The 22,998-nt window shown below is 41.4% G+C and overlaps 2 pseudogenes; both read left to right on the forward strand.

The window, feature by feature from the left end:
- Positions 1 to 315: 315 nt before the first annotated feature.
- Positions 316 to 18,631, forward strand: LOC125314325 (annotated as a pseudogene).
- LOC115731291 lies at positions 17,031 to 18,440 on the forward strand (annotated as a pseudogene).
- Positions 18,632 to 22,998: the final 4,367 nt, after the last annotated feature.

The following is a 22,998-nucleotide window of genomic DNA, read 5'->3' on the forward strand; positions in this document are numbered from 1 at the left end:
GTTCGGAGATAATTTGTGTCGTTACCCTCCTTATTCTTTCGACAAATGGAAAGGTGAAAACACTTGACCGACCTCTGCTCGTAACCCCATTATTGCCGCAGAGGTGATGTAATCCCGTGGACGTCACGAGTTCCACGCCTTGCTTCTCCTAATATTCAACGTGACAGTGACAATGGAACTACCATACGTACGGGCAAGTTCCATGTTCCTTTGTCTCCACCAAACTACGGGGTCGTCCTACACTTCTTTCGTTGACTCCTGCTCATCATACGACTCTGGGTCAAATACAGAAACTTTTCTCAAATTACTTAAGGACGCAGATGAAGGTATTGAATAGGGAGGAAGCTTTCTATTTCTTAAACCAGCCTCTTCTCATCCACCCCATCATCTCTCGCTCCTTTCTTCACCGCTCTCCCCATTCACTCATTTTCTCGGAGCTCTCCAGACCTTGTCTCTCCCACAGCCATGGTGGAGAAGGTGGATCCTCCTCCTCTTTCCTCTAACTCATCTCTCTCGATACCCGCTGCCTCCGTTTTTCTTCTCCGCATTCATTTGATACACATTGGCTTTATTGATTTTTGCGTTGTTCTTGTTTGTTGCAGGTGACCAGAATGTTGATAAAGGTGGATCTGCATTGCTGTCGCTGCTACAAGAAGATCAAGAAAATTCTCTGTGAATTTCCCCGTGAGTCTCTCTCTCTCTCTCTCTCTCTCTCTCTCTCTCTCTCTCGCTTTTTTGTTTCGAATTGTTGTCATTTCTTGATTTGTAATTACTATTGCATTGGTGTTGGTTTAATTCGACTGAGTTTGCTTATGAATTAACTTGTGAACGAGAGAAATCCGAGACCAGATATACGATGAGAAGAAGAACGAGGTGTTGATCACCGTCGTGTGCTGCAGCCCGGAGAAGATCCGGCAGAAGATCATCTGCAAGGGCGGCGACACAGTGCAGAGGGTCGATATCCTGGAGCCTCGCAAGCCGCCTCCCCCGCCCCCGCCCCCGCCCCCTCCCCCTCCCCCGCCGCCGCCCCACCGCCGCCCCCACCGCCGCCCCCGCCGCCGCCCCCACCGCCGCCCCCGCCAGTGCCGGGATTTCCGATAGTGCCGGTGTGTTGTTGTCCGCCATTTTATGGACGGTATGGCGGGGGACCATGTTATTGTGGGCGGAGGCGGCGAGTGATATGCTATTGTGGATGCGGGAGACCGGCCGATGAGTGTCAAGGCGGTCATAGAGGTTCCTGTCCTGGGCTGAGGAGCCCAGTGATGTGCGATGACGGGTGCGGAAGACAGGCTTGCGAGTGTCAAGGTCGGAATAGAGGCTACTACGTGTGCCGATGTGATTACTTCAGCGAAGAAAATGCCAACGCGTGCACCGTCATGTGATCGGAGTTTCGAAATTTCTCGTGTCAATTGCCAATCTAGTAACTTGGTGAAAGATACGTCAGTCAATTGCTTGTTGATTTCATCATTTCAATAAAAACCTTAGTCCTTTTCGTGTCTCCTCTCATCCTCCCGTTTGGCACATATTCGTGCCTCTTGCTCGCCTCCATGATGATTCGTTCACTACTGAATGACCTTCTCAAAGTGAAATGAAACAAAGATGATCGTGACTTTATCATATTGCCTGTGGTTATTGGTACCCGTTATAGCCATATATTCTACTTCTGCTCTCTGCTTGTTCCTCATAAGTAACAGCACAACACATCAACGATCAGAAAATTAGCGAAAAAAAGTCCTAAACTTATTGTAGGGATGTCAATTCAATTCTAGACATTTCAATTTGGCTTATATAGTCATTAACATTTTAGCCATTTGCCCAATTAATCATTCCGATCACTTTTGGCTAGAAATCATTGACGGGGATGCAAGACCGTCCTACGTGATCACCACTGAGCTCGTTGACCGGTGTAGGGACATAACGAAGAAAACAAGAATAAAGGAAAGGGAAAATTCGAAAATTGCAATAAGGACTAGGAAAATAAAATAAAAAATTGCAAAAATTGCGCACTTTAGTGTGACCGTGCCATGTAGAACGATCGACATCTACATCAGCAATTTTCGATTAAAATTGATCGGAACGGTTATATTAACAAATCGTAAAAAGATTTAGGACTAAATTGTGCAAATTAAAAGGTTTAGGATTGAATTGTCATTTATACAATGAGTTTAGGTTTTTTTTTTTTATAATTATTGCCACCAACGATTGGAACCCACCTAGGGCCGACATCACAATTCGATGCTGACGCCAACAAGCGCTTTCGTAAAGCTCGACCATGGTGGCCACAATCTCGATCTGACCTTGAGCCGGCGTGGTGACCATCGCCTGTCACAGATATGAGGTCGGGGACGACCTCCGAAAGAACAACGACGGTGTGTGCGGTGGAGAGGGGAGACGTGGTGGCGGGGCGCATGGGACCGAGCAAGCCTCTGAAGTGAATATTACAGTGGGAAGTAGAGTTCGAAGATGCTTTTTGTGACTTTCTTCTTAAAGGAGGTAACTTCTTCATGAAGTCGCCCTCAGTATGAAAAGTCATGGCACAACCTCATCCTCACTGTAAAGAATTCTTCACATGTGATGGAAAGTGCAACTTTCATTGAGTGATAGTGACTCATCTTAGTTGCAACGCTTAGGTTTGGTAGGTCAAACTTTAACTAAAATTGCTCCTAACCGCATTTAACATCATCCTTCAAAGTCGCTTAATGCGGTCATTTTGTTTTAGTAGTTGCTACAACAAGGCGTCCTTCGTTTTGGTGCGGGGTGGACCCCGGGCTTCGGCTACCTTCGTGATCATGATATTCGTCAGATGTATTTCGGACTCCAGCAAAAGGTCGGGATCAGTACTACAGTTATGTTAGCATTATTCAACGAATAATGGAGTCAATCTCTGAAAATCGAATCCTCCTCCCTGCTCTAGAGAGCGATCGCCGGCCGACTGTCGCTCGCCTGTGCCACGCCCTGACTGTAGGTGAGGGTTGCAGCCCTCACCTAGTGGCTGGCAATCCTCGCCGGCCCACAGCGAAAAAAAGGAAACGAAAAGAGAAGAAAACATAACAAAATAACTTTACAAAATTCAAAAAATTTATGAAAAATTACAAATAATGTCCATGTCACTGCCGGTCGTGCCACACAAAGCGGCCATCCGAGGTCCACATCAACGATATGCCGGCCAAAAATTAGCCAAAATGACTATATTAGCAAATCGTGGAAATATTCGGGATTAAATTCACCAAATTGAAAAGTTTATGACTGAATTGATATCCGTACAATATGTTTAAGACTTTTTTTTTTTAATTATAAGTTCCCCTATTCATATGTGGGTATTTATGTATTAGCAGAGCAAAACTTTTGGCCTAACCCTAGGCTTGAGTTGAGCCCACCAAATTTGGCCACACATGCAAACTAGCTTGCGAATGAAGATGAGATAATGAGCATAGGTGGGTGGGAACCCCCCTTTATTCCTTCCTCATGTAAAACCAAGCCAAGAATCACAGGGAAGGCCCAGTCTTCAGACATATTCGTACTCCCCCATGACCCCAACGTTTGCATAAGCAACCGCCCTCCTTTGGAAGGTACTTGTGTCCTGGCATGGACTTTCGACGAAAGCAAAATGATGGTGATCCAACATCGTTAGGTCGTTGTCGATGGTGCCAGTTTTTTGATGACTTTAATCGAAGATGAAACCCACCATGATTGCACCCTCTTAAGCTCAATTCAATGTCTAATCATGTGTCTTGATTAGCCTATTATGCTGTTACATCTCGCTAAAGAATATGATTGACAATGTCCGAAAAAAGAAGAAGAAGTGATTGCAACAAGATAATGGGGCCAATCTGAAATGAATGGATCGAATCAAATTATATAAGATGAGGTTCTTGAGTACTGGTTTTTAGTTTTCAGTTCACAAGGGATGGATGAGTGAGAATAGAAAACATGGCCGAGGGAATTTGTCGTTTGAGGGTGTCACCAGGTCGGTTCGATTCGGGTCCGGACCGATGCCCGATCATTTTCGACCAATACGTAAAGAGTATATGCTTTTCGAGACCCGACCTAGGACCCAACTCCCATAGACCAATAATTGAAGAAAAAAACATTTGGGTTGAGTGGGGTTTTCAGGTTTTCTTTCATGAATGTGTTTAATAAATATTATATAAGCTTCGTTTGTTTCGTGAAAAATGAATGGTATGAAGAATATTTTATAAAAATAATCTCCTATGTCTCTTGAAATAATTAGCATATAAGAAAATTTTCATTATCGACTACTATTTAAGTCTAAACATTTCCGTGAAGGATGAAAATATTTTTATTTTATTTATTTTTATAAGCAATATAAGTGATCATTTTTTTTAGAAAATTTTCCAAACCTTTCATTTTTCGCGAAACAAATATAGCCTTACTCTGTTTTGGTTTTGAAATAAGTCCATTATTGTGTCTTGGGACAACATGGTACCGTCATATACTTCGACTCCAAAAGAGCCAATTTTTTTTTTTTCGCATCTGTTCGGTTTAGGCAATTCTGTTTGACGCTGTTATTTCATATTCGGTGAAGTCTCCACTTCGAATGTGTGGGAGTATTCTCTTTTTTTTCGTCAAAAGAAAGATTACATTCATTAATTAAGATAATACTCGAGAGTTACATAGAATGCTTTCAAACATAACAACTCCCAATAATTAAATGTCGGAAAGAAAATAACAAAGGATATTCTACAACTAGAAGCACACTTTCATCTTTCAAGAATAGATCTGTCACCACAAAAGTTTGGCGGTTGATCACCGATTCGAGAGATGAGCACATACCGAGAACTCCCACACCATTCGCAATTGCTTGAGGTGTGCATCTAAGTTTAACTTCACTATCACCATCGCCAAGCAATAACATCAACATCAATATGTTTAAAGAACATATATCAAATACATGTAAAAAAAAAATCCCAGATATATATCTAGATTTAGTTCGGAAGAGTAAAATTCTTGAATCTAGACCTAAATCCAAATTAAGAGAGGAGAGTGGCATACTATCGGAGAATTTATGGAGCCATGTCATGAACATCACCATCGATGGTGGCAGCCGATCGCACGAATGGCCAAATTGGCCTCTACATTCACCCAAGATTAATTGCAGAAAATTATTCAAACTCACAAACTCCCAAAATAGAGTGGGAGAGAAAAGGAAAGGCAGCCCAAGCAAATAAAAAGAAGGCTTGAACTCTCATGAAAGATTTTTAAGTGTTGAGCACTTGAACTCGCTTGAAATCATATAGAGAGCTTTTTTTCAAATTGGGCAAAAAAAAAAATATCAAAATAGGTTTAAAAAAAAACATATTTACCAATTTAGGGTCCGCTCGGCAATCTTGGTGCGAGCGAACCGCTGCTCAGCACTTTTGGTGCCGAGCGTATGCGCTCGACACTATCTGTGCCGAGCAAGTGGCGTAGCGAGCCCCTCGCTCGCTCTGCTCAGTGTTGGGGCCCCACCCGCTCTGCAGTTAAACCGTTGAGCGGGTAAGGGCCTCAACCCATGCCCGCGCCTTTAATCAGGCGCCGGCAGCGGCAACGTGAAAGGTGCTGTAGGGGCTGCAGCACCTTTCACGAGCACTACTGAGCCTTCGGCTCTGCTTAAAGCAAAGCCGAAGGCTCTCCTCTCCGCAAAAGCTTATTTTTGTAAAATCTCTCCTCTCCGCGATAGCTTATCCCTCATCCGCAGAAGCTCTTTCCTCCTCCGTAGAAGCTCTTCCTCTTTTCGCACTGCTCTTCCCTCCTCTGTCGAAGCTCTTCTTCTATTCGTACTGCTCTTCTCTCCTCCGCTGAAGCTCTTCCTTTTTTCGCACTCTCAGAGCCCCCTCTCCTCTTGCACTCTCCCTCACACAGGTCACGAAGATTTTCTCGGATCCCTCTCTCCTCGGGTGCCTTTATTGATGTTAGTATTTTTATTTTATTGCTAATATTTCATCATGTTAAAATTAAATTGTGACTTTTTTTATTTTTGCAGAAGTTGAGACAAAAGCAAAGCCGACCTTCTTACTCGGTGCTTCCTCTTGATACTTTGAACTCTACATTTGGCGCGTGATTACCCTCAATAGTTTGAGGTAAACCTCGTTATAGTTATTTTTTGCGGTTTCGTAAGTATTTTTTTATTTATTTGATTATTATTTGTACCATCAATAGTTATAATGTTTACGAATTTAGGTAAATAAAAAAATTACCATAATCTCGTAAAAATAAATTTTTGGGACTCATTTTTGCAACTATGTCCATATTGATTTTGACGATTTTCAAAATATGAAAAAGAAATTTAGGAGTGTAAAATGAAATTTTGGGAAAATAAAAAAAGTTGATCGGATGGCTCGAGAAGCGGGGGTGGGGTTTGACCCTGTCCGAAAAATATGTTTTTAATAATTTCAAAATTCTAATAATAGAAAATTAGAAAATACAAAATTGATTAAAAATATAGAAAAATCATAGAAACTTTCAAAAAAATGAAGGAAAAATATTAATTTTTTTTAAAAAAAAGGAAATAGCCACAATCAACTGCCATAGACTATTTTGGCTATTTAGGCCGGCGACTTAAAAAAATGACGATTTTGTCCTTTTAGCAAATTGTCTCCCCAAAAAATTGTAAAAAATCTCAAAAATTAGGAAATGACCACAATCAACTGGCCATGGACAATCGGGGTATTTTGGCCGACAACTTTTAAAAAATGACGATTTTGCCCTTCTAGCAAATTGTCTTCCAAAAAAATTGTAAAAAATCTCAAAAATTAGGAAATGGCCACAATCAATCGGCTATGGACGATTCGGGGTATTTTGGCCAACGACTTTTAAGAAATGACGATTTTGTCCTTCTAGCAAATTGTCTCCCAAAAAAATTATAAAAAACTCAAAAATTAGGAAATGGCACAATCAATTGGCCATAGACGATTCGGGATATTTTGGTCGACGACTTTTAAAATATGACGATTTTGCCCTTTTGGCAAATTGTCTCCCAAAAAATTGTAAAAAATCTCAAAAATTAGGAAATAGCCATAATCAACTGGCCATGACAATTCAGGGTATTTTGGCCGACGACTTTTAAGAAATGACGATTTTGCCCTTCTGGAAAATTGTCTCCAAAAAAATTTATAAAAAATCCCAAAAATTAGGAAATGGCCACAATCAACTGGCCATGGACAATTCCGGATATTTTGGCGGACGACTTTTAAAAAATGATGATTTTGTCCTTCCGGCAAATTGTCTCCCAAAAAAATTGTAAAAAATCCCAAAATGTCATCTAAGCCATTAGGGTCGTACTATGACATTTATTTCATTTGATATATTGATAGTGATAATGTATATGGGACAATATTTACCAAATTGTGGTTTAGAAATAATTTCTAATTTATTTATTTAGCAGAATGTCGTCTACATATTTTGCGATTGTGCACTCGGGAGGTACAATAGTACGAACCGAATATGGAATTGATTACGAAGGCGGGCAATTTACCATGTTCGGGATTGCAAACATATCGATATTTGATGAGTTACGTGTTTTGATTGAGAGCGCGTTGTATATAACAGAAACCAAGTATATTCAAACAATGGTGTATAGATATCCGGTTGTGACACGTAATTGTGTTACATATGACATTATGGAGGTGCATGATGATACTACATTCACGATGATCCAGCAATTTGCACTTCAAGCTGGTGCTACGGAGTTTTTACGGTTTTATGCAACCGTAGTAGAACACCAAATGAGAGATGATTTCCCAAGGAAGGTTCGAATGTTGGTGAAGATGATGATGGTCCGTATAATCAATACGTGCAGTCCGATGATAATGATGATAATGTTGTTGATGATGATGATGATGATGATGATGATGATGATGATGATGATGGTGGCGATGAAGAAGATGATCCTTGGATGGACACCGATGACAATGATGAAGAAGATGTCGGATGTGACAATATGGAGGCTTACTACAATACCCGGTGCAGTAATCCCATTTTGCCGTGGGTACATCCACCGCCTTATTCAAAGATCGACTTTGACATGATACAAGACGATACAAGAGCCAAGCGGGGTCGTATGTTATTTGATTTATCAAAAGAATTTGATGTTGGCATGTTGTTTCCATCACGGGACGCGGTGTAATTGGCTGCAAAAGAGTACTCCCTTATGAGAAATCAAAATTTTTGCAGTTATTTGACAAAGAAAATAGAATATGTGATAAAGTGTAGCAATCCAAATGGATCGTGTGGTTGGAGGCTCCGCGCGATTGCTAAATTGGGTGGCATGTTTTGGAAAATAAGTAAGTATAATGGCCCACATACATGCAATTCTTCGCAAATGTCACGGGATCATCGGCACCTTGACCAAAAGTACCTCTACAGCCAGATAGAGACAATGGTCGCCGCCCAACCAGATATCAAAATCAAGCTACTGATGGCGGAGATTCAAGACAAGCCGCAATTCGAACCTACTTACCGTAAAACCTAGAAGGCCAAACAAATGACGATTGCCAGACAATTTGGAGATTAGGATGAGTCATACAAGAGGTTGAGGACGTGGATGATTAAAATGGAGAGCCAGGATCCAGGTTCGTATTTTGTAATCGATGATCATATCAACTTAGATCAAGGCTGCACAATTTTCAATCGGATGTTTTAGACTTTCAAGCAGACGATTGAAGGCTTCGCAAGTTGTCGTCCTATGATATTTGTTGATGGTACATTTTTGTAAGGAAAATACCGGGGAACCCTCCTTTGTGCGACCTCACTTGATGGCATTAATCATAATTTCCCATTGGTATTTGTTGTAGTCCATCGGGAAAATGTTGACAATTGGACTTGGTTTATGAATCTATTGCGGAGATATGCCACTAGGAGAGATGACATTTGTGTAATATCGGACAGACATATCGGGATTCAACAAGCAATGGAGACACACGGTAGCGTCCTCCACATGGCCACCATAGATATTGCATTTGATACGTTGCCAACGACTACAATAAACAATTCAAAAATGCCTAAGGCAAAAGACTTGTTCGGATGGCGGGTAAATTCTCGAATTTGTAAATTTCAGGAAAATAGGTGTGCAAAAATTTGAGTACGAAGTACTAATTAATGTTATAATGTACAGCTTACGCGAACCAACGGCGAAAGTTCGACCAAATCATGAGCCAAATTAGGGAGTTTGATCCAGCCACAACCGCATGGTGCGTTCGGATTCCAAGAGAAAAATGGACAAAAGCTTATGATGAAGGGAGGAGATATGGATCAATGATGACAAATTTAGTTGAATCGGTCAACGGGATGTTGAAGTGTTTCTGTGGTTTGCTAATAGCAACTATGGTCGATAAGATATTCTATCGGTTGGTGCACTATTTTGATACGAGAAGAACGATGAACATGGTGTAGAAAGACAATCGGTGGAAATATATGCAATTTGCGGGTGCCACGCTCGAGCACAACAATCAAAAAGCAAATAGGCATGTAGTCACATGTTTCGACTACGATAGCGGGGTTTTCGAAGTGAAAACCGCACGTGATAGGTCCCGGGGGTTCGGGGGCCACAAACACATAGTGCACCTAGACTTGTGAACGTGCACATGTGGAAAATTTCAAGGACTGAAAATCTCATGTTCACACGTAATTGCAGCATGTCAAGCTTGTGGCATTGATTACGAACCGTAGTAGATGAATGGTATACATTAGATAAAACCCTTCAGTTCTATCAGTATATGTTTAATCCGTTGGGGCATCTTGATTACCAACTTGAACCCGACGAGCTGCCATTAGTGCCAATCCCGAGTCATATTCGGAAGAAAGGAAGGCCCCGTGCATCACGGATCCGGAATGAGATGGACTGGAGAAGCCCGAGTAGTAGCACTTTGCGAAATCATTACACATATTGCGAAAAATCAGGGCACAACAGGAAAATTTGTATACACAGATCGGCCTGAGAGTAGATCATACTTGTGTTAATTATGTAAATTAGTTTCATGAATTTTTTGTAATATTATAATATTATTATTGGATTGATATTTATGAAGTTAATTTTTCCCGGGTTTTTACATTACATATATGAATTTTTTGTAATGATATAATATCACAATTGCACGATATTTATTCGGTTCATCCGTACCATATTATCCATACATATGAGAATTTGTTATAATGTTATAATATCACAATTGTGTAGATATGGCACAGAGTAGTTACATTCAGCCGGGCCCAGAGGATGGTTCACTACTTATCGGGCAAGCCCGACATAGGTCTCAGGCTATATGGAATGCGAAGGTAATCGAAGAATTTTCAGTTGATCTGTCCTTTGTATTATCATTATCAAAATTGCAACTAACTATTCATGTTACATTTCACGGATAAATCCGACAGAAGCCCTTCGATTTCATTGAGCGATGCTACATATAGGTGAACTTGATCTACGCATAGTCCCCTATCCGCAAGCTTCGCGATTTTATGGCGTTTATTTGATGGGTTTGTACAGCTTGATTGGCATTTAATTACTGCAGTGGTCAAGCGGTGGAGGCCCGAGATCCACACCTTCCATATGACGGAAAGTGAATGCATTATCACGCTGCAAGATATTGCAATACTTACAAGGTTTTCTATAGATGGACGTGCGATTACTAGCCCCCGTATTGTGAATTGGGCCACTGTTTGTGATGATTTACTTGGTGCTCACCCAGCCTAGTTGCGTGGCACACAAATAAATTTGAGCTGGTTAAGACAACACTTTGAAGATCTTCCGGCAGAAGCCGATGACGTCACCATAATGCAGCATGCACGGGCTTTCATTCTCCGTCTACTATGAGGATTTATTTTCACGAACAAATCAGGTGCCCGAGTTAGTTTGCGGTTTCTTCCATTATCGGCGAACCTCAACGTTCCTACGCAATATAGTTGGGGTTCAGCAGCACTTGCATGATTGTATCGGGAGTTATACCGTGCAACCAACCCTGAAGCGAAGCAAATGGGCGGTGCCTTACGTATACTATAGATTTGGGCGTGGGAGCGCTTCGGATGTATCTTCCCATCCCCGACGGTTGATGTTCCTTTAGTACATGCACCTTTCGATAGTCGATGTGTGATTTATTGCATTTTCAGTTCGTGCGTCATTAATTCTTTCTAGTGCGTATAATATATGAAAATTGAATGTTTTTTGTTTATGCAGTTGGAATCAAGGTCGAAACACAATGGAGGTCCCCACGCATATGTTGGTACATTTGCGCTACCAACTTGATAGATTGGCATCCGAAAATGTAAGTAATGATAGCAACGAATGAGTTTAATATAATGTTAGTTTTTAAATTAATTCTTCATTTAATTTGATATGTTTTATTACGATAACAGATTACTTGGGAGTTCTACGGTGGCAACATTCTAGAGACTCTACCGTATCGCTGCCTGTAGGGATAAGATATTTGGAGGGCTTGTGTCCCACTCATCTGTTTCTAGATAGTTGAGTGGCAATATCTAGACCGAGTACTTTGCCGGTTTGGTATGCAGTAGCCAATACCTACTCCTCTTGGCGATCACAAAACCTTGCATGATATTAACAATAGGCCACCTGGGAAGGATTGGACAGCTAAGCACGGACGATGGATCACAATTTGGGACAGACGTACCGAATATATAGTCCATGCTGATCTTGCAACGGACGAATTTTACTTTCATTCAGAATATATGGAGTGGTTCCGTACACATACACTAGAGTAAATTTCTATTACGGGAGCTGCAATGAGTTCGATGGTTCGTGCAAATATTTTCAATTTAATTCATTAATTATATTTTAATAACATAAGTTATTGGCATTTGATAACATTTGTTACTTGTGATATCATTACTAGTGTGATAAGGTGGAACAAATCTTACATATAATAAATTCACGTCCATCTCGTCGGGCTTGGGTAGATATGTGGAGGATAGCTAGAGCAATGCTATATGCCCAGAATGAGGAGAGGCGGCTAACAATGATGCCACCACCCCAACCAGCAACTACAAGAACACCCGTTGACCCTCATTACGATCCACCGAGCCTATTCAGCCGACCCGAAGGACTCCTCGAGCTCATGTAGTTGGCGATGCTGTCCTTTACACTTTCGAGTATCATACGACAGATTTCGCTCCGGATTTCACTCCAATAGTAGGCCAGACAGGTTTCGATGCGGGATTCGCCCATTTTGCCGCCCATTTCCCGAGGGATCTACTTTTGCATTTCATGACCCGTAGACTCTAGCTCCTTCTCCTACTTCATATGGATCCGATTTTCCTCCTTTTTATCCTGGCTTCTCTACAGTAGGATATACTGTCTAGGTAGGGCATATATTCACAAGATATGCCTTCATCATCTACACATCGTCCTTAGCCGGATCGTCCTCGGTCGGATCCTCCTCCTCAACCTCGTCCTCGTCGGTACAATACCGATCCGCCGAACGCCGAAGAGAACCCGATTGCGAACGAGGAGGTTATGTAAGAAGACGACATCGTTAATAGATGTAATTGCGATTAACGATTGTTATATATTATAAAAATTATATGTTTTTTATATATCTCAGCACTTTTATTTTATGAATATTCTTAATTAATTACATTAATAAAATAAGCTTCAAAAGAAAAAAAAATTATTAATAAAAACGTAAAAAAAATTATGATTTTTTTTTCAAAAAAGCCCGAGGGGAACAAAAGGCTGGGGCGGGGTTAGGGTTGGCTCGCAGGCCGGTGGGGGGGGTGGAGCGGAGGCCCACTCGGTAGTTGGGCTGCCGAACGGGGGCCCGCTCGGCATTTGGGCTGCCGAGCCGGGTTCCGCTCAGCGGTTTGGGTATCGAGCGAGCCCGGCTCGGCAGCCTGATCGTCGAATGGGTCCTACTCGGCACCCAAACCGCCGAGCAGACCTCGGATCGGTAAATTTTTTTTTGTACCTAATTTGGTAAATATTTTTTTTTTGCGTAATTTGAGAAAAAGTCCTCAAATAGAATCTTAAAGATGAGAGACAAAGAGATAGAGAATCGGGATTTGTTGGCGCCCGAAAATCCTAAGGATTGGGGAGGGCGAGGGGGAGAGGGAGAGAGAGGAATGTTGGGAGTATTCACTGAATCATAAAAGTTACTTTTACAAGGTCCCCTAAATTCATAGTTATGAGCTTTTGCCTGATCAAATGCATGTAATAAAAGAGACTATGACTACTCCCCACATAACAATAACTTAATTTTAGCATCTATCCCGTATTAGCATTATTTTTGTCAAAGTAACATTTCACTCATATCCGTAAAAAAAAAAAAAAAAAAAAACAACAACAACAACAAAGTGAAACATCGCAATCCAATTGCTACAATTTCAAAATAAAATAAGCTCATCGAATCCATCTTTAGTAATGAGCACACTCCGAGATCTTCATCTGTCGCTATAGCTTGACCTTTTCTGCAGTACGTGTCTAGATTCGGTGTCCTCAATATCATTGCCGTATAGAATAAAAATGTTGATCGAGTACAAATATGATAGGAAAAGTGAAACCTTCATGAAACTCCTCCGATCTCCTTTGAAATTGAACTTGTATGCTAACGAAATTCGAGAAAAACGAAATCCCGAAAACACACACTAAAAAAAGCTCCCGGAAACGAGAGAAAGAAGCTTTTGAAGTTAGACCAGATCGGAATAAAAAGGCTCTACAAATGTGGAGAGAAAGCAAAGGAAAAAGAAATAAGTAACTGAATCAATTAACGAGGAGAGGAGGGGAGGGAGAGATCTAGTTTTATTCCTCAACTCCACAAAGATAAAGAAAAACGAGTTGTGGGGAGACGAGAGGGACTGAGGAAGGAGACCGGTGGCTAGGGTTTTTATTTATTTATTTATTTATTTTACGTAAATAGTAACAAACTTTTTCAACCGCTAATCTACAATCTAAACGTGTAAAAGCTTCCTACTCTTACTAGACACCCCAAAAAGAAAAAAGTACATGTAAAGACAAAATTGGGCCTATCATAATTCAATTGTTATTGTCCCACTCGCTCCTTACATCACTGGAAACCAAAATTGACAATTTATTATTTTGATGAATTATTTATTTGCTCACCGACACTCAAAACTGCAAAAGGTTAGGGCAACAACTAGGAGGCGCCACCAACCAAAGGCACGGGTGTTGATCCAAGATGCGCAGCACGATGTCTAGGGACACGTGGACGGTCACCATGTGGGGGTGCATGGCCATAATTACTCCTGACCAAACTACGTTGAAGATCTCAAAACTCAAATTTAGGGTTTCGGTAACCAGTCAAGTCTTTTGCAAACGAGAGATGACACCTTGGAACTCAAATTTAGGGTTCCGATAACTAGATAAGTCTTTGCAAAACGAGGGATGATACCTAACATACATAAGGTAAATTGGTTTCGGGACGGATTGACTTCGGCCTAAAGAAGGAAGCGACATTGTGACTTTCGACTTCCCATACCTTGGAATCAAGAACCAACACCGATTGATTCTGATCTTAGAATCAAGAATTGAATCGGGTTCTAGGCTAGTTCCAGATTACAAATTTGAAAACCGAAGTGGTTCTCCTTGAACTAGCCTTGACCTGTTCCTGGGGTTGAGCTAGAATTAGTATTGGGATAGTTACTCAATCAGTCCAAAATCTTAAGGATGCAAAATCGGTCCTAAACCTTTTAATTTTGACCATGTAGTTAAAAAAATTTGTGTGAAATTTCTATGCAATTTTTTCAGTTGATTGCCGCCAGAATTTTCTGATGTAGTAACTTGTAAATTGTCCACGTCAGCATGAGACGTAAAATGAGCCGACGATGGTTGGACGCATGTCAGAGAGTTTCGGCAATAATCGAGCGAAGCGACTACATTAAAATTTCACGCAAAGATTTAGAGGTGCATTAATTTAATTAAATCAATCTAGTGCTTTAAATTGTGGGACTTTAATTTCAATTTTTGGAAGGTGAGGTGTACCAATCAAATCGAGAACATAATTCCAGGCCAGCACATGCGGACGTGAACGAAGATTAAGAAGTCAGCAATCAGAAAAGGGCAAAAATGATGAATATTCAATCCCGAACGTGCGATTCAACAAGAGGGTGAAGAATTTGAGGTGCTGAATTCCATGCATGCCGGCGTTCTCCAAGTCAAGTCGGGTCGGGTCATCAAAGACCCGACCCAATCCTCTTTTGTCTGCTTTTGGAGTTTGTTTGTTTGTGTTTTTTTTTTTTTTGGTAAGGTAATTCCAGCTTTTGGAGTTTGTTTTTATCCGTGTATTTTCGTTTATGATATATGGTCAGGAGCTTGTTAGTGTGCAGGGAGTTTTTTTTTTTTTTTTAATTATCAATACCATATTTTGTGCAAAAACCACAAATTCACTAGTTTAAATTTAGAAGGCAAAGCTCTATAAGAATCACCTCATGCTTTGTCTGTTTTGCAAAAATCGAATGATGCAATAGATTTTTTTTTAAAGAAAATAGCTTAATTCGCTTACAAAAATGAATGAAAGAAAAATATTTTTATTTTCCAAGAAAATGTATGACATGAAATTTTGTCAATAATAAAAAATATTTTCATTGACGAATTATTGTACTCGATTATTCTTTTCAAAATATTTTCGAATCATTCATTTGGCAAAATCTTAATTTAATACGGCGTGTTTTTAAGGTTGCTCGAGATTTATCTTTCACAATGCAACGGCCTATATCTAAGTGACGCAAGATGAAATAGACATGCTAGACCTGCCATTTCCACCCTAGCTTTGGTACAACTCAAGACAGACGGCCCCACTTGGCCGAAGCCCATCGTTAGCAAGGTGTTGTTTGCTGATGTAGCGAATGTACTTTAATAGAGGATTATCTATGCAATAGGCACGAGTTTCCAAAAATTCATCGGGTAGAAATGAGCTTAAGAAGGTAAAATTGCCTAAGCACCTATTAGATCGCTGCGGAAACTTTTTGGGGTGACACTTGGCTTGATTCTACTTAATATTTCAAGAACAACAACAACATAGGAAAAACGAACGTATTTCAACAGAGGATTAATTATGCAATAGGTCTCTCGAATGGGTGTTTTGATGTGATTTCATTCCTTTGAAAGTCCTCTTAGAAGCTTATTGACCTTCATTGGTATAGCCATTGGTTGCCCTTGATAGGTGATAGGCGCGGTGGGCAAGGCGAGCCCTCGCCTCGACAGTCCCAAGAGAGGCGACCTCACTTGGGCGAGGCGAGACCATCCTCATGGTCGTCAAGGGGGTGGTGGCATCGAGGCGAGGCCCCCCTTGACGGCCGAGAGGCGAGCCCTCACTAGATCTAGGTGAGGGTTCCCCTCGCCTATTGTGCCCGGGAAGGGCAAGGTTGTCCCTCACGATCGTCGAGGGCTGCCTTTCCTTGACGGCCCCAGGCAGCCTAAAACTAACGCTCTATGCTAGTTTTAAAGCTCCGCGAGATTTATATACTGATGGAACCCTCGAATCTATGCAATATGGAATCGGAAACAACTCAATGAGGAAAAAACTTATACGAAAATTCCAAAACACATTCACCATAGCTTCACAAGTTTTCACCAAAATTCCAAGTGATTCGATTAGAATGGAATAATCCACAGAATTGGACCGGAGCCCTCCATCCATTTGAGACGGCAATCATCACGAGCACATGAAATTCAATGTCATCCACACGTGTCCACATCCGATTGGTATTTAGCATTGCAAATTGCATATAAACGTTTTTTTTAAAAATTGAATATGCATAAAATCATTCAATTAATTTTTTTTTTTCTGTTCTATATGTTACTCTTTTCTTACTGACTTTTGCTCTATCTACTTGTAGAGCGCGGGAATCAAATCCTGCACCTATGATACTAAGGTCCCCAACCCTCCAATCCCTTTATCAGCATGGTCGCATGCCTAATGGTACACGCTCCACGGATAAAACTACTCGGGTTTTGTTTCGTCTGAACCCAAAAGATCTGAAATATAATTTGCCTTGATTGATTCCGATTTCACATCATTGTATTTCTTCAAATTGCTGTTGAATTTTATAAGGGGGACCTTCCGCTATCTTCCCCGGACTGTTATCATTCTCCATCATTCATATTCATCCATCGCTAGCACCTCCCCACCATCATCACTCGCTCCTTCCTTCCACCACTTCCCACTCCCCATTCCCCTCGTTCTCGCGCTCTCCAGATCTTGTCTCTTCCCGCAGCCATGGCAGAGAAGGTGAGCCCTCTCCTCCTCTTCCTCCTCTTTCCTTCTATCTCATCTCTCTCGATGCCCACCACTTCCGTCCCTCTTGCCTCCATCCTCAGAGCAATTGCCACTCTGTTTTTGGTTAATCTTTAGCCGGGTCCAATCTTTGTTCATTCCTCTGTTTTTTTCCTTTTCGTTTCGCCCCTGATGCTTTCGTCTGCAGACGTTTGGGAAAAGGGAAAAAAAACCTCAAGCATTCGTTTGATTCGCGTGGCTTTATTAATTTTTGCGTTGTTCTTGTTTGTTGCAGGAGACCAAAATGTTGATAAAGGTGGATCTGCAGTGCTGTCGCTGCTACAAGAAGATCAAGAAAATACTCTGTAAAATTCCTCGTGAGTCTCTCTCTCTCTCTCTCTCTCTCTCTCTCACTGTTTTCGGTTTTTTTTTTGCCCTCTTTTTAGCTTCAAATTGTTGTCATTTCTTTATGAGTGATTGCTGTTGAACTCGGTTGATTTGATTCGGCTGAGCTTCCTATGAATTAACTTGTGAACAAGAGAAATCCGAGACCAGATATACGATGAGAAGCAGAACGCGGTGTTGATCCACGTCGTGTGCTGCAGCCCAGAGAAGATCCGGTAGAAGATCATCTACAAGGGTGGCAAGACGGTCCTGAGCGTCAACATCCTGCCCGACAAGCCGAAGGAGCCGGAGAAGCCCAAGGAACCCGAGAAGAAACCCGAGAAGCCAAAGGAGCCAGGGAAGCCCAAAGAGCCTCTGAAAGAACCCGCCAAGCCACCAGCTCCGGCTCCGGCTCCAGCTCCAGCTCCAGCCCCGGCACCTGCACCCGAACCGCCCCCGAAAGAACCCGCCAAGCCACCGGCTCCGGGTCCAGCCCCGGCACCTGCACCCGAACCGCCCCCAAAAGCCCCCGAACCGGCCCCATCGAAGCCTCCACAGCCGGCTCCGCAGCCGCGGCCCCCGAAGGCGCCAGAGCCAGTGGCGGGCTACCCGCCGGTGCCAATGTATCCGATGGTGGGGGTCTGCTGGTGTCCATGCTATGAAGGGTATGGTGGGGGACCATGTTATTATCACGGGCATGGGAGGCCGGCAATGTGCTACGATGGATGCGGAAGGCCGGCTTACGAGTGCCATGGTGGGAGCAGGGGTTACTACGTGAGCCGATGTGATTACTTTAGTGAAGAAAATCCGACCGGGTGCACCGTCATTTGATCGATCTCAAATTTTCTCGCGTCGGCTATTTTATGTGGCAATTCGGTGAAAGATAACATTAGAAGTCAATTTTTGAGGGCTAATCTTTGGAGTCTCTGTCTTTGTGGGTATAGAAAGATTGTTAAGGTTGGTGGTCTGGTATAGTGTGTGGCCGTATATGTGGTCAAATAATTGTTCAACACATGACTCGTTACTTGTCGATTTCTCAATTCCAATAAAAACCTCAGTCCTTTTCATGTCTCGTCCCACGTTCGTGTCTTTGGCTCGCCCCCTGATGATGATTCATTCCGTGATAGAACAGGTCGATCGCACCATGGAATGGCCTTCACAAATTGAAATGAAATAAAGATGATGATGACGTCTTATCAATGACAAATTTATTCTATCATGATTTCTTTAGCCACATATTCGTGATCTTGAAAAAGGGTTCATTTCGGCCACCAAAACGAAATGAAAAAGTGAATTGGGCTTTGTGATCAATCTGCTCGGAAAATTATTATGATGCGCGATCGGAGAGTCAATGTGGTGTAGAGTAGTTAATCTATTTTAGTTAGTTCATAATTCAATGGCTTAAGTTTTTGAGCGAACGTAAATTTAATTGGATATTTTGATAGGCGCGGACTTCAGCTCTCTCTTAGTGATTTCCTTGGGAGAACGTGTTTCGGACGCATGCTCCCCAACAAATTGGTATCAGAACCGATGATCCATTAATTAAGTGGGTGGAGGCCTAGAAGGTTGTTCAAAGAAGATCCAATTGTGATGTGCCATTCAAAAAGAGAAGCTTCTGGTTCAGATGGTTGGGCAGGTGGATCTAGAGAAGAATGATGATGTCTTTGACATTCTCTTTTTAACCGAATGATGTCGATTAGGGCTACCGGGAGCTTTCGGCACAACTAGACAATAGGATCTCCCAGAGATATGTATGTTCATCGCGTTGCGGATAGAAACAGATTTATCAAATTGGTTATGTCTGTTCAATTGAAAGCTAGCAAGAATACAAAATACATTGTCCCATCGCGATGAAATTTGGAGAATTACCCAAAGCCGCCGACAGATGTGAAATCAATAACTTTGCACGTGAAGAATTGTTCTCCATGATTTCACACATATTTATGCGCAACAGGTTAACCACGACTTGGGCAGATGAGAAGTGCCATTGATAGATCCAACTGAAGATTCTACCCCTTCTATGCAAGAAATAACACACATTTTGGTCATGCCTTTATGTATAGTGGGCAGCATTCCAGTGAAGAAACTTTTGCACTTCTGATTGAGTTTTGCTTTTTGAAAAAGATGACCACTATACTTGACTAGAGGAAAAAGTGCCGAAAAAGTCATAAACCTATTGCATTGGTGCTAATTCAATCAACCTGAAAATTGTGTCAATTATGTCCTAAACGTTTTGAACTTGTGCCAATTGAGGCAATTCGGCCAATTTTAGTCAGAAATAATTGACATGGATGTAGGCCATCCTATATGGTGTGATTGGTTCCAACACTGAAAATTTTAATAATTTTTAAAAAATGAAATTTTAAATAATTTTAAATAATTTTTTCATTTTTTTTCTTTCTTTTTTCTTCTTTCATTCCTCGCTCCTCACCCATTATTGTAAAAGAAATTATTAAAAAATGTTTACGTCAGCGCGGGTCCCGCCACGTAGGACAAACGACGTCCATGTCCACAATTTTTCAGTCAAAATTGACCGAATGGACTCAATTGACCCGAATACAAAGAGTTTAGGACTAAATTGGCATAATCGAAATGTTTATGACTGAATTGGCACAAACGCAATAAGTTTAGGTCCCTTTTGGTATTTTCCCAGTGACCGGAGGGAAACTATGGTATAAGAAACTTGCAAAATAGGGTGGGCCTGCAATAGATATGCCCTTCTATCCGGAACAAGATGGAGAAATAGAGGCCTATATGGTGATGGTTGTCCAGAGAGGAACCAGTTGTGGTTGCCATTCAGAAAGAGAAGCTTCCAGGTTAAGGTATGGCTGGGGAGGTGGGTCTAGAGCAGAAAGCTAATGTCCTCGACCTTCTCCTTTTAACTAGATCTTGTTCATGAAAGTAACCTAAACTTTTGACACGACACGACAACAGAATCTCCCGCGAAAGAAGTGTTTATTGCATATCTATGTCAGCTTAATTCACGACTAAGCTTAAATGCGACATCAATGGCGTTACTTTGGCCTGTCATCCTTGCTCGCGAAGCATGACACCCCCTGCTTTATCTCTCTGCTGTTCTTGACTCACTGCATTGGGATCCATATATGACGGGAAATGGAACTCAAAGCAATCAAAAAGCTCTGCTTTTAAGTGGCAATAATCCGCAAGACGAAGGCAAAGCTGTCAGCGAATCATACTTGAAATGTGGGGTTGAAGAGCTTTCTTCATGTTGCCTTTTGTTTCTCTTAATGACGAAGGGAAGCTCACCGTAGGTCCTTTAGATAGGTAAATCCCAAGCTTGTGAAATACCCTATTAATATCATGGACGGGATTAGCCGGGGAGCCGAAACCCTAGTAGATGGCCCGACGGCGTGGAATTATTTTTTTCAATGATGAGCTCTCTTCCTTTTGTTTTAAAAGATTTAGGATTAAATTGGCAAATTTTCAAAAGGTTTAGGACTAAATTGGCATAATTGAAAGGTTTCGGACTGAATTGGCAAGTTGTCAAAGGTTTAGGACTGAATTAACACAACTGAAAGGTTTAGGACTGAATTGGGACAAGTACAACAGTTTCATGACTTTTTTCCTTCTTTCCTTCTTCCTTCATAAATGGATGAAACATACATCAACAACAAAGAGAGAGAGAGAGAGAGAGAGAGAGAGAGAGAGAGAGAGAGAGAGAGAGAGAGAGAGAGAGAGAGAGATGCAATGGACCACCCCATTTGGTGATTGGAGTGTGAATGTTGTTCAAAAGTAATACTGGAAAATATCTCTCAAATTATAATAATTTGTTTAAAATTCACACCATAGATCCTTATTCCACAATCTCCTCCTATTTTTTTTTCTTCTTTAAATCTCTCCTGTGATAGGTTACCGGTCCCATTGCACCCTCCAAGATCGAACCGGACCGGTTGGTCGAGTTATTGGTTCGGTTCCTCGGAATCGTCGGTCTAGTCCACGGCTTCGAAAATTGGGAACTAAGACCAATGGTTCTATTCCCTGTTCTCCTCGAGAACCGGATCGGACCGGGAGTTGCTCACCCCTAGTGTTAGGGTATAGCACCATATGCTACTTGTCCATTCACACTGAAGAACAAATATGATCTATCTTTTATACTAGCACTGCATAAATTACACTAGATATCAACTGTAGGTAGCCATTGTGCGACAATTTCAGCTATCGGTAATCTATATCTGCACGCTAGTGATACAATAAAATGGTTTACATGATTTAATTGAACAAAAAGGACAAAATACTTGCATGTAACTCCTCTCAAAAGATAAAGGAGGGAGTTGCTTGATCCGGGGGGGTCATCTCAGCATCTCAAGCGGGAACCACAGCTCTCTTGGAAACCCTAAGATTTGTTCTTCCTCGATCCGAAGAGAGTTGATTGTAATTATAGGAACACAAGATTCTTTGTCTGCGGTCCTCTCTACCCGCACCTTGAGAATGCTCGAAATTTTGGTGGAGTTGATTGTAATTAGGTTCTTCGACGAGATGTCATCCGTCTAACCTATAATCTTATAATACATTAGAACGTGCGGGTCGAGTATTTGTTGACTAAAACATAGGGGAGAGCAGCTTTCCAATGCTGCTCCCACCTTGTCCTACTCCCCATTTCCACCTTAATTGTACTTTTCATCCTATGTGCATGCTTTGTTAACATAAAGATGATCAATCCATCAAGTGATACAATGGCAGATGTGTGGAAATTGTCAAAGAAAGTTCATCCTAAGTGCATGCTTTGTAATCAAAAGCACCATGGCTAGGCACTAGTTCCGGAACTTAAACTCTCGTTTGAGCAAGTGAGTTAGGTCGACCACAATTTCGTAAGAAAGATATAGAATTTAACTAAGTGGAAATCAAAGGAGGGCATCGATCCATATTGCCATCCGAAGAACTTATCACGGCACCTCAAATTGCAGAATGTATTATCAATAACGTCCACCAATTCATTTCACTAAAGTTATAGTTGATATCTCCAAACCGGTTGCTATGGTTGTCCATTTTTATGGAAATTGGAAGAAGACATGAATCAGTCAAATGCTACATATTTTTAATAATAACAATTATGATGCTAGAAACAAGATGGTAACCCAAGATTGAGGATAATTACTAGAAAAGTCCTAAACTTTTCAATTTGACCAATTTAATTTTAAACCTTCCGACAATATGCCAATGTAGTCATTCCCGCTAATTTTGGCCAGAAATCATTGATGTAGCGGTCTAGTCATTGCCAACTGTCCTACGTGGCATGACCAGCTTTGACATGGACTATTTTTACAAGTGAAAGTACCAAAAAAGTCATGCATATGCCGCATTGGTACCAATTCAGTCATAAACTTTTCAATTAGACCAATTTAGTCCATCCAACCAATTTTGACTGAAAATCGCTGATATGGACGCCAGCCGCCTTACGTAGCGTGGATTATACTGG

Source organism: Rhodamnia argentea, chromosome 3, assembly GCF_020921035.1.
Source record: "Rhodamnia argentea isolate NSW1041297 chromosome 3, ASM2092103v1, whole genome shotgun sequence".
NCBI lineage: Eukaryota > Viridiplantae > Streptophyta > Magnoliopsida > Myrtales > Myrtaceae > Rhodamnia > Rhodamnia argentea.